Source organism: Schistocerca cancellata, chromosome 9, assembly GCF_023864275.1.
Source record: "Schistocerca cancellata isolate TAMUIC-IGC-003103 chromosome 9, iqSchCanc2.1, whole genome shotgun sequence".
NCBI classification, from domain to species: domain Eukaryota; kingdom Metazoa; phylum Arthropoda; class Insecta; order Orthoptera; family Acrididae; genus Schistocerca; species Schistocerca cancellata.
In genome coordinates, this window is record NC_064634.1 from 67,008,833 (window position 1) to 67,020,757 (window position 11,925).

The window sequence follows — 11,925 nt, forward strand, 5'->3', positions numbered from 1 at the left end:
CGGGGGCAGGATATTACATAGCACCGGTAGCCAGTACGTGGGCGTTGATTTAACGGTTCCAGAAATCAACCTCATTGTGTTATTTAATTGCCTGTCAATAAGTTTGGTGTGACAGCTATTAATCCAGACTGGCGCGCAGTACTCAGCCACAGAGAACACTAAGGCGATAGATGAGGTGCGTAATGTTTTTGCGTTAGCTCCCCAAGTAGTACCGCTAAGTTTTTGAATGATGTTATTCCGTATTCCAATTTTTGCAGTGGTGTTCTCCAGATGTTTCCGGTAAGAAAGAGTGCGATCCAATGTTATACCTAAGTGCTTTGGAAACTTATTATGTTCGAGGTTGGTGTTTTCGAGTTTTATGTTAATAATTTCATTTGCCATTTTGTTATTAAGATGGAATGTAGATACTTCAGTTTTGTTAGGGTTTGGCTTGAGTCTCCATTTCTTGAAATAATTGTATAGTATTTCGACGTCATTATTAAGGACTTCCTCTGTACTGAAGAGATACTTGTCTCTGGAAGCCAGTGCTATGTCATCCGCATAGCAAAATTTTCTTGACTTTGTGTTTGGGAGATCTGCTATATAGAGGTTAAAGAGAAGAGGGGCCAATACGGAGCCTTGCGGAAGCCCGTTGTTAATAAGTTTTGTTTTGCTTGTCTTTCCGTTTAGGGTGACCTGGACGGTTCTGTTACTCAGCATATTATGTATTAAGGATGTTAAAATCTGGCAAGGAATCACTCTTAAGAGTTTGTAAATTATTCCATCTCTCCAAACAGTATCATATGCAGATGTTAAGTCTAGAAATACAGCACTTGTTTTCAATTTCTGTTGAAAGCCAGCCTCTATGTAGGATGTTAATGCCAGAACTTGGTCACAGCAACTACGGCCAGGTCTGAAGTCTCCCTGTTCTATAGGTAAGTTCTCCATAATGATGCCGCTAATTCGATTATGGACAAGTCGTTCGAGAAGTTTGTATGTACAGCTAAGAAGTGCTATTGGTCTGTAGCTTAGCGGTTGGTCTGCTGGTTTCCCTGGTTTCAGCAAAGCTATTATTCTTGCCTTTTTGAATTCTCTAGGGAGATGGCATGTAGTCAAAATGTTCGAAAAGAAATTTGCCAGCCATAACTGTTAATTGAATGTAATTCGTGGTACGAAATCGTAAAACCAGCATACTCAATCTGAAACACACTGTATAACGAAATGATAATTGAATGGACACCCTAGCTGCAAACAGGCGTTGATGTTCTTCATTGGGGACATGTTGAAAATGTGTGCCCCCGACCGGGACTCGAAGCCGGGATGGCAGACGCTCTATCCATCTAAAGAGCCACCGAGGGCACAGAGGATAGCGCGATTGCAGAAACTTATCCCTTGCACGCACCCCGTGAGACCCACATTCCCACCATGTCCACACCACTACATTCGTAGTGCGCCTAATAGATGTATAACACTCTCATTGCGGAATATTTTACTGCGTGCGCAGTCATTTCAAAACCCTCTGATGACGGTCCTTCTTTAAGTGTCGTCCGGCCGACTTCACAAATGTTCAGCAGCCACAAAACTCGGCTGCTTCATGTTTGATCGTGACTAGCCGCCTTCTTTTTAATAAAACTTTTGCTTATGGATTGAACAACAAATTCAATTAAAAAAACAGTCTAGTACAGTAAATTAAAGGAATTCTTCCACGTTTATTTCCAGGGGATATTAATGCATTTTACATTTACAATTATGACTCTTGTGCCACCATGTTACACGCCTTTGTCGCTAGTGATCTGGAGTTCCCTCCGTTCCAGAGAGCGTGTATAGAAGGGATATGACAGGTACGACCATTTGCACCAAGAAACTTCATTTAGACATGTCTTCTATTCCGAATAGTTTCCGAGATAGTACACTTATTTTCTTTATTATTCAATACACCACCGTGTTTACACGTGTCCGAATGAGTTTTACAAAGTACGCTTTTTACCAATGTTTCTCTCCGATGCACTCAGTCCCCCGCACTATTTCATTGAAAACAACTGTGAGTTCAACAGATTAGTTCAATGTCAGAAAGACGCCCCGAGCAAAGAGGTAGAAAGCAACGAGGCGGGTTGGGCTAGAATAGAACTTCGAAGAGTTTGCGTGGGCTTAAGACACACACGAGCGCGCCACTACCCCAAAAACAACTGCAAATCAATTGTCTTCCATCATCGAAACCATTCGGAACAGGGCATTTGTCCGTATGAAGTTTTTTACTTCAAATGAGCAAGCCTGTCGTGTCCCTGGACGTTTACCATTCCTCCTGGAACACCTTACATAGCTACTGTAAGCGTTGCCTCCCGTATTCTGTTCTAGCTGCACCTCACTATTTGTCGTTTCGACTATAGCCTGTAAAGACTAGTGACAACGCAATCCTCCCTCACAAGCTATAGCCCAGGACTGAACTTTTATATGTTGCTCTTGTTGTTTAGTCGGAAGATTAAGTTTCATGTATCTTTCCGCGCGTTAGTCTGGTGCGTGCAGACCTATTCTGCCCCGCCTAAATACTGCAACCAATATTCAAGCCTTTGTCTCCCTCTATAATTTTTAACCTTCACACTTATCTTCATTACCAAATCGACAATTGCTCGATTCCTCGGGATATGTCCTTAATATCGATAACTTCTTTCACCCCAGTTGTACCAATGATTTCCGTTGTCCCGAACTCTATTTAATACCATCCCATTAGTTACTCTATTTGATCTTTCCTATTCCTCTCTAGCATCACATTTTAAAAGCTTCTGTTCTCTATGTACTGCGTATCGGCCATGTTTCATTTCCATACAAATCTACCGCCCAGACAAATAGTTCCGGAAGATAGTAATACTTAACTTTACATTAGACGTCAACATATTTGTCTTGAAAGCTTTTCTTATTAATTCCAATCTGTATTTTATATTTTCTTTGCTTTTGTATTACTCCACACGCCGATGACCTCGCTATGGAAGACCGTTATATTAAAGCTCTTGTGGTGTCATGTAGAGATCAGGTCAAATTAGCCTGAATTACACTACTGGCCATTAAATTTGCGGCGGGGTCAGGGATTTCCTCTGCTTCGTGATGACCGCGTGTTGTGTGATGTCCTTAGGTTAGTTAGGTTTAAGTAGTTCTAAGTTCTAGGGGACTGATGACCTCAGATGTTAAGTCCCATAGTGCTCAGAGCCATTTGAACTATTAAAATTGCTACACCAAGAAGAAATGCAGATGATAAACGGGTATTCATTCGACAAATATATTATACTAGAACTGACATGTGATTATATTTTCATGCTATTTGGGTGCATAGATCCTGATAAATCAGTACCAAGAACAACCGCCTCTGGCCGTAATAACGGCCTTGATACGCCTGGGCATTGAGTCAAACAGAGCTTGGACGGCGTCTACAGGTACAGCTGCCCATGCAGCTTCAACACGATACCACAGTTCATCAAGAGTAGTGACTGGAGTATTGTGACGAGCCAGTTGCTCGGCCACCATTAACCAGACGTTTTCAATTTGCGAGACATCTGGAGAATGTGCAGTCGAACATTTTCTGTATCCATAAAGGCCCGTACAGGACCTGCAATATGCGGTCGTGCATTATCCTGCTTAAATGTAGGGTTTCGCAGGGATCGAATGAAGGGTAGAGCCACGGGTCGTAACACATCTGAAATGTAACGTCCACCGTTCAAAGCGGCGTCAATGCGAACAAGAGGTGACCGAGACGTGTAAACAGTGGCACCCCATACCATCACGCCGGGTAATAGGCCAGTATGGCGATGACGAATACACGCTTCCAATGTGCATACACCGCGATGTCGCCAAACACGGATGCGACCATCATGATGCTGTAAACAGAACCTGGATTCATGCCAAAAAGCGACGTTTTGTCATTCGTGCACCCAGGTTCGTCGTTGAGTACACTATCGCAGGCGCTCCTGTCTGTGATACAGCGTCAAGGGTAACCGCAGCCATGGTCTCCGAGCTGATAGTCCATGCTGCTACAAACGTCGTCGAACTGTTCGTGCAGATGGTTGTTGTCTTGCAAACGTCCCCATCTGTTGAGTCAAGGATCGAAACGTGGCTGCACGATCCGTTACAGCCGTGCGGATCAGATGCCTGTCAAATCGACTGCTAGTAATAGGAGGCCGTTGGGATCCAGCACGGCGTTCCGTATTACCCTCCTGAACCCACCGATTCCATATTCTGCTAACAGTCATTGGATCTCGACCAATGCGAGCAGCAGTGTCGTGATACGGTAAACCGCAATCGCGATAGGCTACAATCCGACCTTGATCAAAGTCGGAAACGTGATGGTACGCATTTCTCCTCCTTACACGAGGCATCACAACAACGTTTCACCAGGCAACGCCATTCAACTGCTCTTTGTGTACGAGAAATCGGTTGGAAACTTTCCTCGTGTCAGCACATTGTAGGTGTCGCCACCGGCGCCAACCTTGTGTGAATGCTCTGAAAAGCTAATCATTTGCCTATCACAGCATCTTCTTCCTGTCGGTTAAATTTCGCGTCTGTAGCACGTCATCTTCGTGGTGTAGCAATTTTAATGGCCAGTAGTGTACGTTAGCGTTCTGAATTTGATTGGGACAGACGGCGGCCCAGGGTTCGAGCAGTGCACACGTGTGGGTGATCTATCGTTTCGATGTTCTTCATTCGTTCGTTCGTCTACAGACACTACACTTTAACGTGAAGCATCGAACTAGCCTGTTCCCTTATAGCTCTTCCTTAGCCCTTTAAGAAAAGTGTGACGGTGTAGTGACGCATCTGAAAGGATCTTATTGAACGCTTAGCCTCCAATAGGACGCCTCTAATCGTAATAGATGTCACGAACGGCCACACCTCACCTGATACGACAGCGACTACTTTACGTACAGGTCACGGAGTCGCATTCTCTGCCAAGACACGACAGCATCTTCTTTCGGGCAGGACGGCGCCAAGTTATCTGCGTAGGGTGTTCACGTATGCAGTTCGTGTGCTATGGCTGGTACCAAAACCACGATCACTGCTTTTATGTTGAATCCTGAATTGCACAGGGACATCCCTAGTTCATCTCGCTCCATGTCAACCGAAGCAGAAGCAAGCGACTTATTTTACGAGGACTAGCAGAGACTGCTCCTACAGAGAACGGATATATCACGGCATGTTGAAGGATGAAACAGTATTGGCTCCGATTTTAAATTTCCTTGGCACTATGACTCTACGTAATAAGATTTAGTGTGCGGTTTGAGGGGATTACCCGACGCAGACACTGGGTACAGCAGCCGGTCATAGCGTCCACTAATTAAACAGAGCACCTCAACGTCGTCGCCCGCAGTTACCTCCCGTAAGCTTAATCCACAGGGCGACAAATGACGTATTAACTACTACCCCACCAGCTGCAGACCGCTAAGTATCGCTGCACTAATAGAACTAACAGCAGCACCACTGCAGAACGCCGTAATTCACAATACCGAAACAGCGCCACTAATAGCCACTACGCTGCCCCCGCGGACATTAAACCGGTACGGTCCAATTGTCTCTCCTGATATCACGATGATGTTGGGCTTAGGGATCTCAACACTCTGCTCATTAGCGCACTGCACAACTCGTGGTTTGAACTAAGTCTGTCCTTGCAAGTCAGACCGCTGCAACCATTCCCCAGAAACACATACTAACAGATTTTTTCTTTCTGCCTGGCTACGTCAGTGGTTCGTGTTTTTAGTCTTACCTGGCGTTTCTCGTATCAAGCTGCAAAGTCGCGGCCGTCGGCTAGTTCTGGCAGCGACATCGCCGGTTTTCTGGGTCTCGGTGATTTGCGTGTGGGGGGGGGGGGGGGGACACAGTTCTCCATTCTGTAACTAATGGGTATGTTTTCATTTAACCCTAGCAGTATCAAGGATGGGGGAGGGGTTACCTTATGCCCACCTTCTGAAAATATCTTATTGTAGTTCGGTACTGTACGTTTTAAAATTTTGAAAAAGTATTGATTGTTTTTAATTACTTCTTACATCAGATTCCGTAACTCTTAGGTTTTTCCATTAAAACTGAACTCAATAATTTACGACTTAGTAGTGAATGTAACTTTCAGCAAGAAATATCATACGAATATTTTCAGGTTCTAGACCCTTCTTATACATCCGTACAACTGTAAGTATATTGTGAACGAAAATCAGCGACAGTTAATGAAATCTGTATTTAAGTTTTTTTGTAATGTTCATAAAGTATCCCTCCAATTGATATAAACATTACAGAAAATGTGTTGGTGTTGCTAGTTTGTGCTAAAAGATATTTTCAAGTTCTGCACCCTACTTACACATCACCACTTACTTAAAAAGTATGTTGTTAATAGAAGTTAAACGTGCTTAACTTTTTTTGTGATGGCCACAAAGTCCCCCCTTCCCCCCCTTGGTACTACGCGTTCTGGTAAATATGTCGGTTTCGTTGCGGTCAGTTTGGCTAAAAATGTGGTTTTACTTCAGTCGTCATTTCGAGAGATATACGTAGGAGAAGTCAATATACACGTTGACTCTTCTTGCACTGTATACTCTCGGAATTTTTAACAGTAAACCACGCCATGACGAAAACCCCTGTCTTGCAGCGTCTGCCATTGTTGTTCGTTGTTTATCTCTATGCTTATTAAATGAACCTGTAATGAAACGTGTAGCTCTTCTTTAAATCTCTGTTTCCACTATCACTCATATCTGGTACAGATCCCATACTAACGATCTTCCTCCTTTGCCGACCAACTAAATTTCCTGAGGATCCTTCCAATGAATCCCAATCTGTCATCTGCCTTGCCTGCTACTATTTTGATGTGGTAGATCTACTCCAAATCGCCCCGTACGCAAAATCCTAGACATTTTATGGGAGAAACTGGTTCCGCTGATCGTTCTGCAACCGTGTAATCACAGAATAAAGCGTCGTTGTGTGTCTGTATCGCAGTACGTTACATTTGTTTACGTTGAGGATTAATTGCAACCCCCCTTCACCAACCATCGATCGCCTGCAGAACTTCCTGTATTTTGTTACAATTTTCAAACGTTGCGACTGCTCCGTATACAACAGCATCATCCGCGTAAAGCTTCGTGGAACTTCCGACGTTGCCTACTGGATCATTTATACAATGTACAGGATGAAGGCGAAGCAAAAAAGACTTCACAACTTTGAAATGATACAGAATTGTATTGATAACGTACAGAATCGGAAGTTGAGTCATTTTATTGCAAATAATTTCAATTTTCACGTAGAACTGTCATTTTCGTTTGATGTAACTACCATTCGTGATGCGGCAAACAAAAAATAAACAAAAAACAAAAAAACTTTGATTCTTTCCACATCCCAGAGACTCCTTTCCAAGGGATCCATGGAAAACGATAAATGTAATGTAATCCATTTCTTCCCACACTCGTTGCAGCAAACTGGGCGTGATTTGTGCAACGACGGCGTAGATTGGATTTTTCGGGTCGGCTTAATTGTTGGGTAAGGAAGGTTCTTTAGCGTATTTGCTGCGAAATTTACGCCGAACAGTTGTTGCAGAGTTCGTTTCGTGAAACCAAAACACACAGCGAAAACGCTCCGCACCAGTGAAAGTAGTCCAGTAAAAGGGACCTGTAACCAGTGGAGACAGTGCCGCACACGTCATACTAACAAATTTAAATCCACCTGATGATGGACGTTTAAACCGTTGAAACGCGTCGTGGAGATAAATAAAACAGTGACTGGTAGCAGCAAACTTGTTATTCACTTAATGTCAATAACAGTCACGGTAAAGCCTAACCTAAAATGTTCGCATTTGAAGTTAAAGGAAGTCATTTTAACTGTGCACTACGCTGGCGGACTGGGATACTGAGGCACTACGTGAATTAAACTTGAGGTTCTTTGCTACAAATTGATTCTGTAAGCTGGTCTGAAATTGCGTACCCTCCTATTTTGTTCACTTTGCTGCAGTACGGGACTGTGTCTTACTATGGTATACGTGTTAACATGGAATGGTCGGACCAAATACCTGCTGTCTGCTCTGGAGGCTCATTAGCCGGAAGCTATGCAAGTTAAGATAATTTTCTAGAGTGGTTTTGGAGGCTCGCGAAATCGAGGAGTGGATTGGCATCTCTTTTGGGCGGTCGTTGTATGTGGTGGTGTGAGTTTCGAAAGTCTGTAGTCAGAGATCAAAAATTGTTACCACTGCCTGGAAAGATTAGAACGCGTTCGGATGTCAGTTCTCGTGGGCGGGCGTGGGCACCAGCTTAGACTCTTCTGACCATTTTCAAGGCGCGTGTTGCTGTTTAAATGAGCGTACACGGACACCATTTAGGAAGTGGCTACATAGCAGAGCATGGAGCAACTAGCTACCTGGGGGTGTTATTTCCTAACAACAAGGTTTATTGGATGATAGTAAATTCCGCTTGGATCTAGTGGTCGATCTGGAAGCCTTTCGGATGTAGATGGTTTGCCACACGAAAAACCAAAACAAATTAGTTTCGTCAGGTCACTGCCGAAGGAGATGACAAAATTCTGAACAGACGATGCATAGTAGGGAGTCAAACTACATCTGGTAATCAACAGGTTACCAATATTTCGAGAGCGAGAGTATAACATATAGCCTATTATTAAATTCTTAGTGGAAACTCCTTGCTATACCAAGCTAAAAATGAACGAATGGCTGTAGCCGATGTTATATACAGTATATAATTATTACTATTTAGATTAATGGTGATCGAATATCTTACTTTTACTGTATAAAAATAAAGTTTGTATTTTTTGACTGTTATGTGACAAAAGACAGACACAGACGAATAACAATTCGTCTAATTTAACGAAGAAGACTAAAAGTATGCTGTTGATCAGAAGTGGCGTACGAGTCTTTGACAAAATCATAGTACAATCATATTTCGCATTAAAGGGGCACATTTGTAACGCAGCACGCAGCAGTTTCTATTGAACATTACGATGCCAGCGAAAAAAAAAAAAGAAAAAAAAAAGAAAAAATATTTCGTACCGACGATTGTTAAAATACTCTGACTCAAACTTATGCCTAAATTGAAACAAAAAATTTATTAGTTTTATTATTTTGCTCCGCTAAAGGAATTAAACCATAGTTTTATCCCTCATTGCATTAAACATGATTTAAGAAATTATTGCTTTAGCATTACTCTAACAGTACTTTTGAACTAAGATGGACCAGTTCTTTTTCTTTTTGTGGCAGCAGATGACGGCTACCTGTGACTGTTTGGTTGATCGATCAAGAAGGTTATTTGCTGGCTTGCAAGATATAAGAGCAGATCGAAACTAAGGCCTAATGGGGGGTGACTTGACGACATTAGAAAACGCAAGGCGGTAATGCGAGGAGAAGTTCAGAGGCGGCAGCAGTGTGCGTCAGATGGCTGCTGAACATTAGCAGCTGTTACTTTGCACCACCGCAAGGCGTAGGTGGAACCAATTTCTAACGCTCATGACAATCACTTCAAACTGTTACAACACTCACGAACACTGGTGTACACAACGTACTGGCAGCTGCCTTACAGAGCAGAATGTAGTGTTTGCTGAACTAACACTCCTCAAAGAATCGATCCTTTTGGCAATGGCTTACCCTACCGTTTGCTTCCACAGTGACTCTTCCACCCTCAAACTTCCACACAAATAAGAACTCTCCGCTGTCTCTAGCCTCTAACCGTGGGTCTCCAAAGCAAACTAGAAGATATTTTCTGAGTTTTTCTGCTATAATGATCCGATAACAATAACTTACCCAGTGAAGTTCGAAAATCTAAACCCATGTACATTGTGCAACCACCTTACTGTGAAAAACGTTTCCTCGAATTGTAAGACGAAAGTTTTGTAGCTTGTACTGAAGAGTGAAATACTACACTTACCCCTTAACACGCCACGCACGTTGCAGTAGCAGTGGGTACGTACCTGGAAAAGAGCGAAAAACTAGATATTAGAATGACAGTTGAAAGTTTTCTGAACAAATTAGCAACAATACGAATCACACCTGTCCTACAATGAATGTCACTATAACCACATTTACACACATTCTACAATAACGGCCTGTCATTCACACCTAATCGTTGTTATAAATTTCCATAAATATTTGAAAAGGAAAACCTTTTTTGATGTGGTATCACTATGACATTACGACTTTCATCTAATAATAACGGCACAATTATTAATTCATTACTACGCGAACGTAAAAACGACAAAGAATTCTTATCACAATTGTCAGCATTTCTCATCGGGTTGACCAGTAATTATCTTTTCAGATTCGATGCCCATTACGACAGAATATTTCAAATCTGAGATAATGTACGTAACCAAACTTCTTCGGAATAGTTGCTTTAAGTCGCCTTAAAATGAAGAAAAGTGTTTTAATTTAATTTTTAATAGCGTTATTAAAATCTCAGATAAAGCAACTCCCCCATTCAATAACCAAAGAGTTTACAAAATCACATATGTTCTCCACCAAGGAGTGTAGTGGAAAACTAGTTTTTGGTTCGAGTTTGAGAAACACTACGTCACGCGCATGAAACAGTACAGCACGTCTCCCTGCTCGAAGTTTAGTGCGATGTGCCTCAGACAGAAATTCACGGCCAGGAAGGAAGGAAGGAAGGAAGGAAGGAAGATTAGAGTCTCACGTCTAATCGACAGCGAGGCCATTAGAGGCGGAGCAAAAGCTCGGATTACGAAAGGCTAGGGAAGGAAATCGGCCGTATCCTTTTTCAAAGGAACCATCGCGGCATTCAGCTGGAGCTATTGAGGGATGCCACGGAAGAACTAAGTCTAGATGGCTCGAAGCGGATTTGAACCGTCGTTCTCCCGAATGCTAGTCCGGTGTGCTAACTATTGCGCTACCTCTCTCGGCAAACTCACTGCCAGAGCCGGCCAGTGTGGCCGAGCGGTTCTAGGCGCTACGTCTGGAACCGCGCGACCACTACGGCCGCAGGTTCGAATCCTGCTTCGGACATGGATGTGTGTGATGTCCTTAGGTTAGTTAGTTTTAAGTAGTTCTAAGTTCTAGGGGACTGATGACCTCAGAAGTTAAGTCCCATAGTGCTCAGAGCCATTTGAACCATTTCACTGCCAGTAACTTTCATAAACAAGAATTAGTAAATTTTCCAAGCTGTAGGAGCGAACCTAGGAATATTCGGTCCAGTTCTTCTACTTTTACGGAACACCTATTAACGAATTTGGAGACACACACAATGCAATGGCATCCGTATTTTGTCGGAGTAATATGTGAAAATCCAGCGAGAGAGAGAGAGAGAGGGAGGGAGGGAGGGAGGGAGGGAGGGAGGGAGGGAGGGAGGGAGGGAGGAAGAGAGAGAGAGAGAGAGAGAGAGAGGGAGGGAGGGAGGGGGGAAGAGAGAGAGCGAGAGAGAGAGGGAGAGAGAGAGAGAGAGAGGGAGAGAGGGAGAGAGAGAGAGAGAGAGAGAGAGAGAGAGAGAGGCGCCATCCATTGCTGTGCACGCCATGTTAACAGAGCCCACACCCCACCAAAAGCAGGCAGAGCGAATTTCAAGTCTTCGCAGGACTTGACAGAAGGTTACATCGTTTTTTTTTTTTTCACGCCAGTTTAACCTGACTACAAAAACCGCCCAAAACAACCAGTTTCTGAAGTAACCGATTTTCGATTTTTTATTATTTCCTGTAATAAACTTAGAAATCTAGCAAAGACTGAAAAATTTTGAATCTCTTATTTTCAAAGATACATAGAATCAACATATTAAATTAAACAATCAAATAAGAGAAAATTTAGTTTGTCCACCATTCGCTGCTTTTCTCGAAAAGCGGTAAGTGGCTGAATACCACAAAAAGTAACCACTATGCTCCTACTGATTCTAATTTTTTGAAACTCTGCTCAAAAATCTTTCTGTAATAGGGCATCGGATGACTATTTGGGCATTACGAGTAGTCAGTGCTAAATGGTGAAAACTGAGG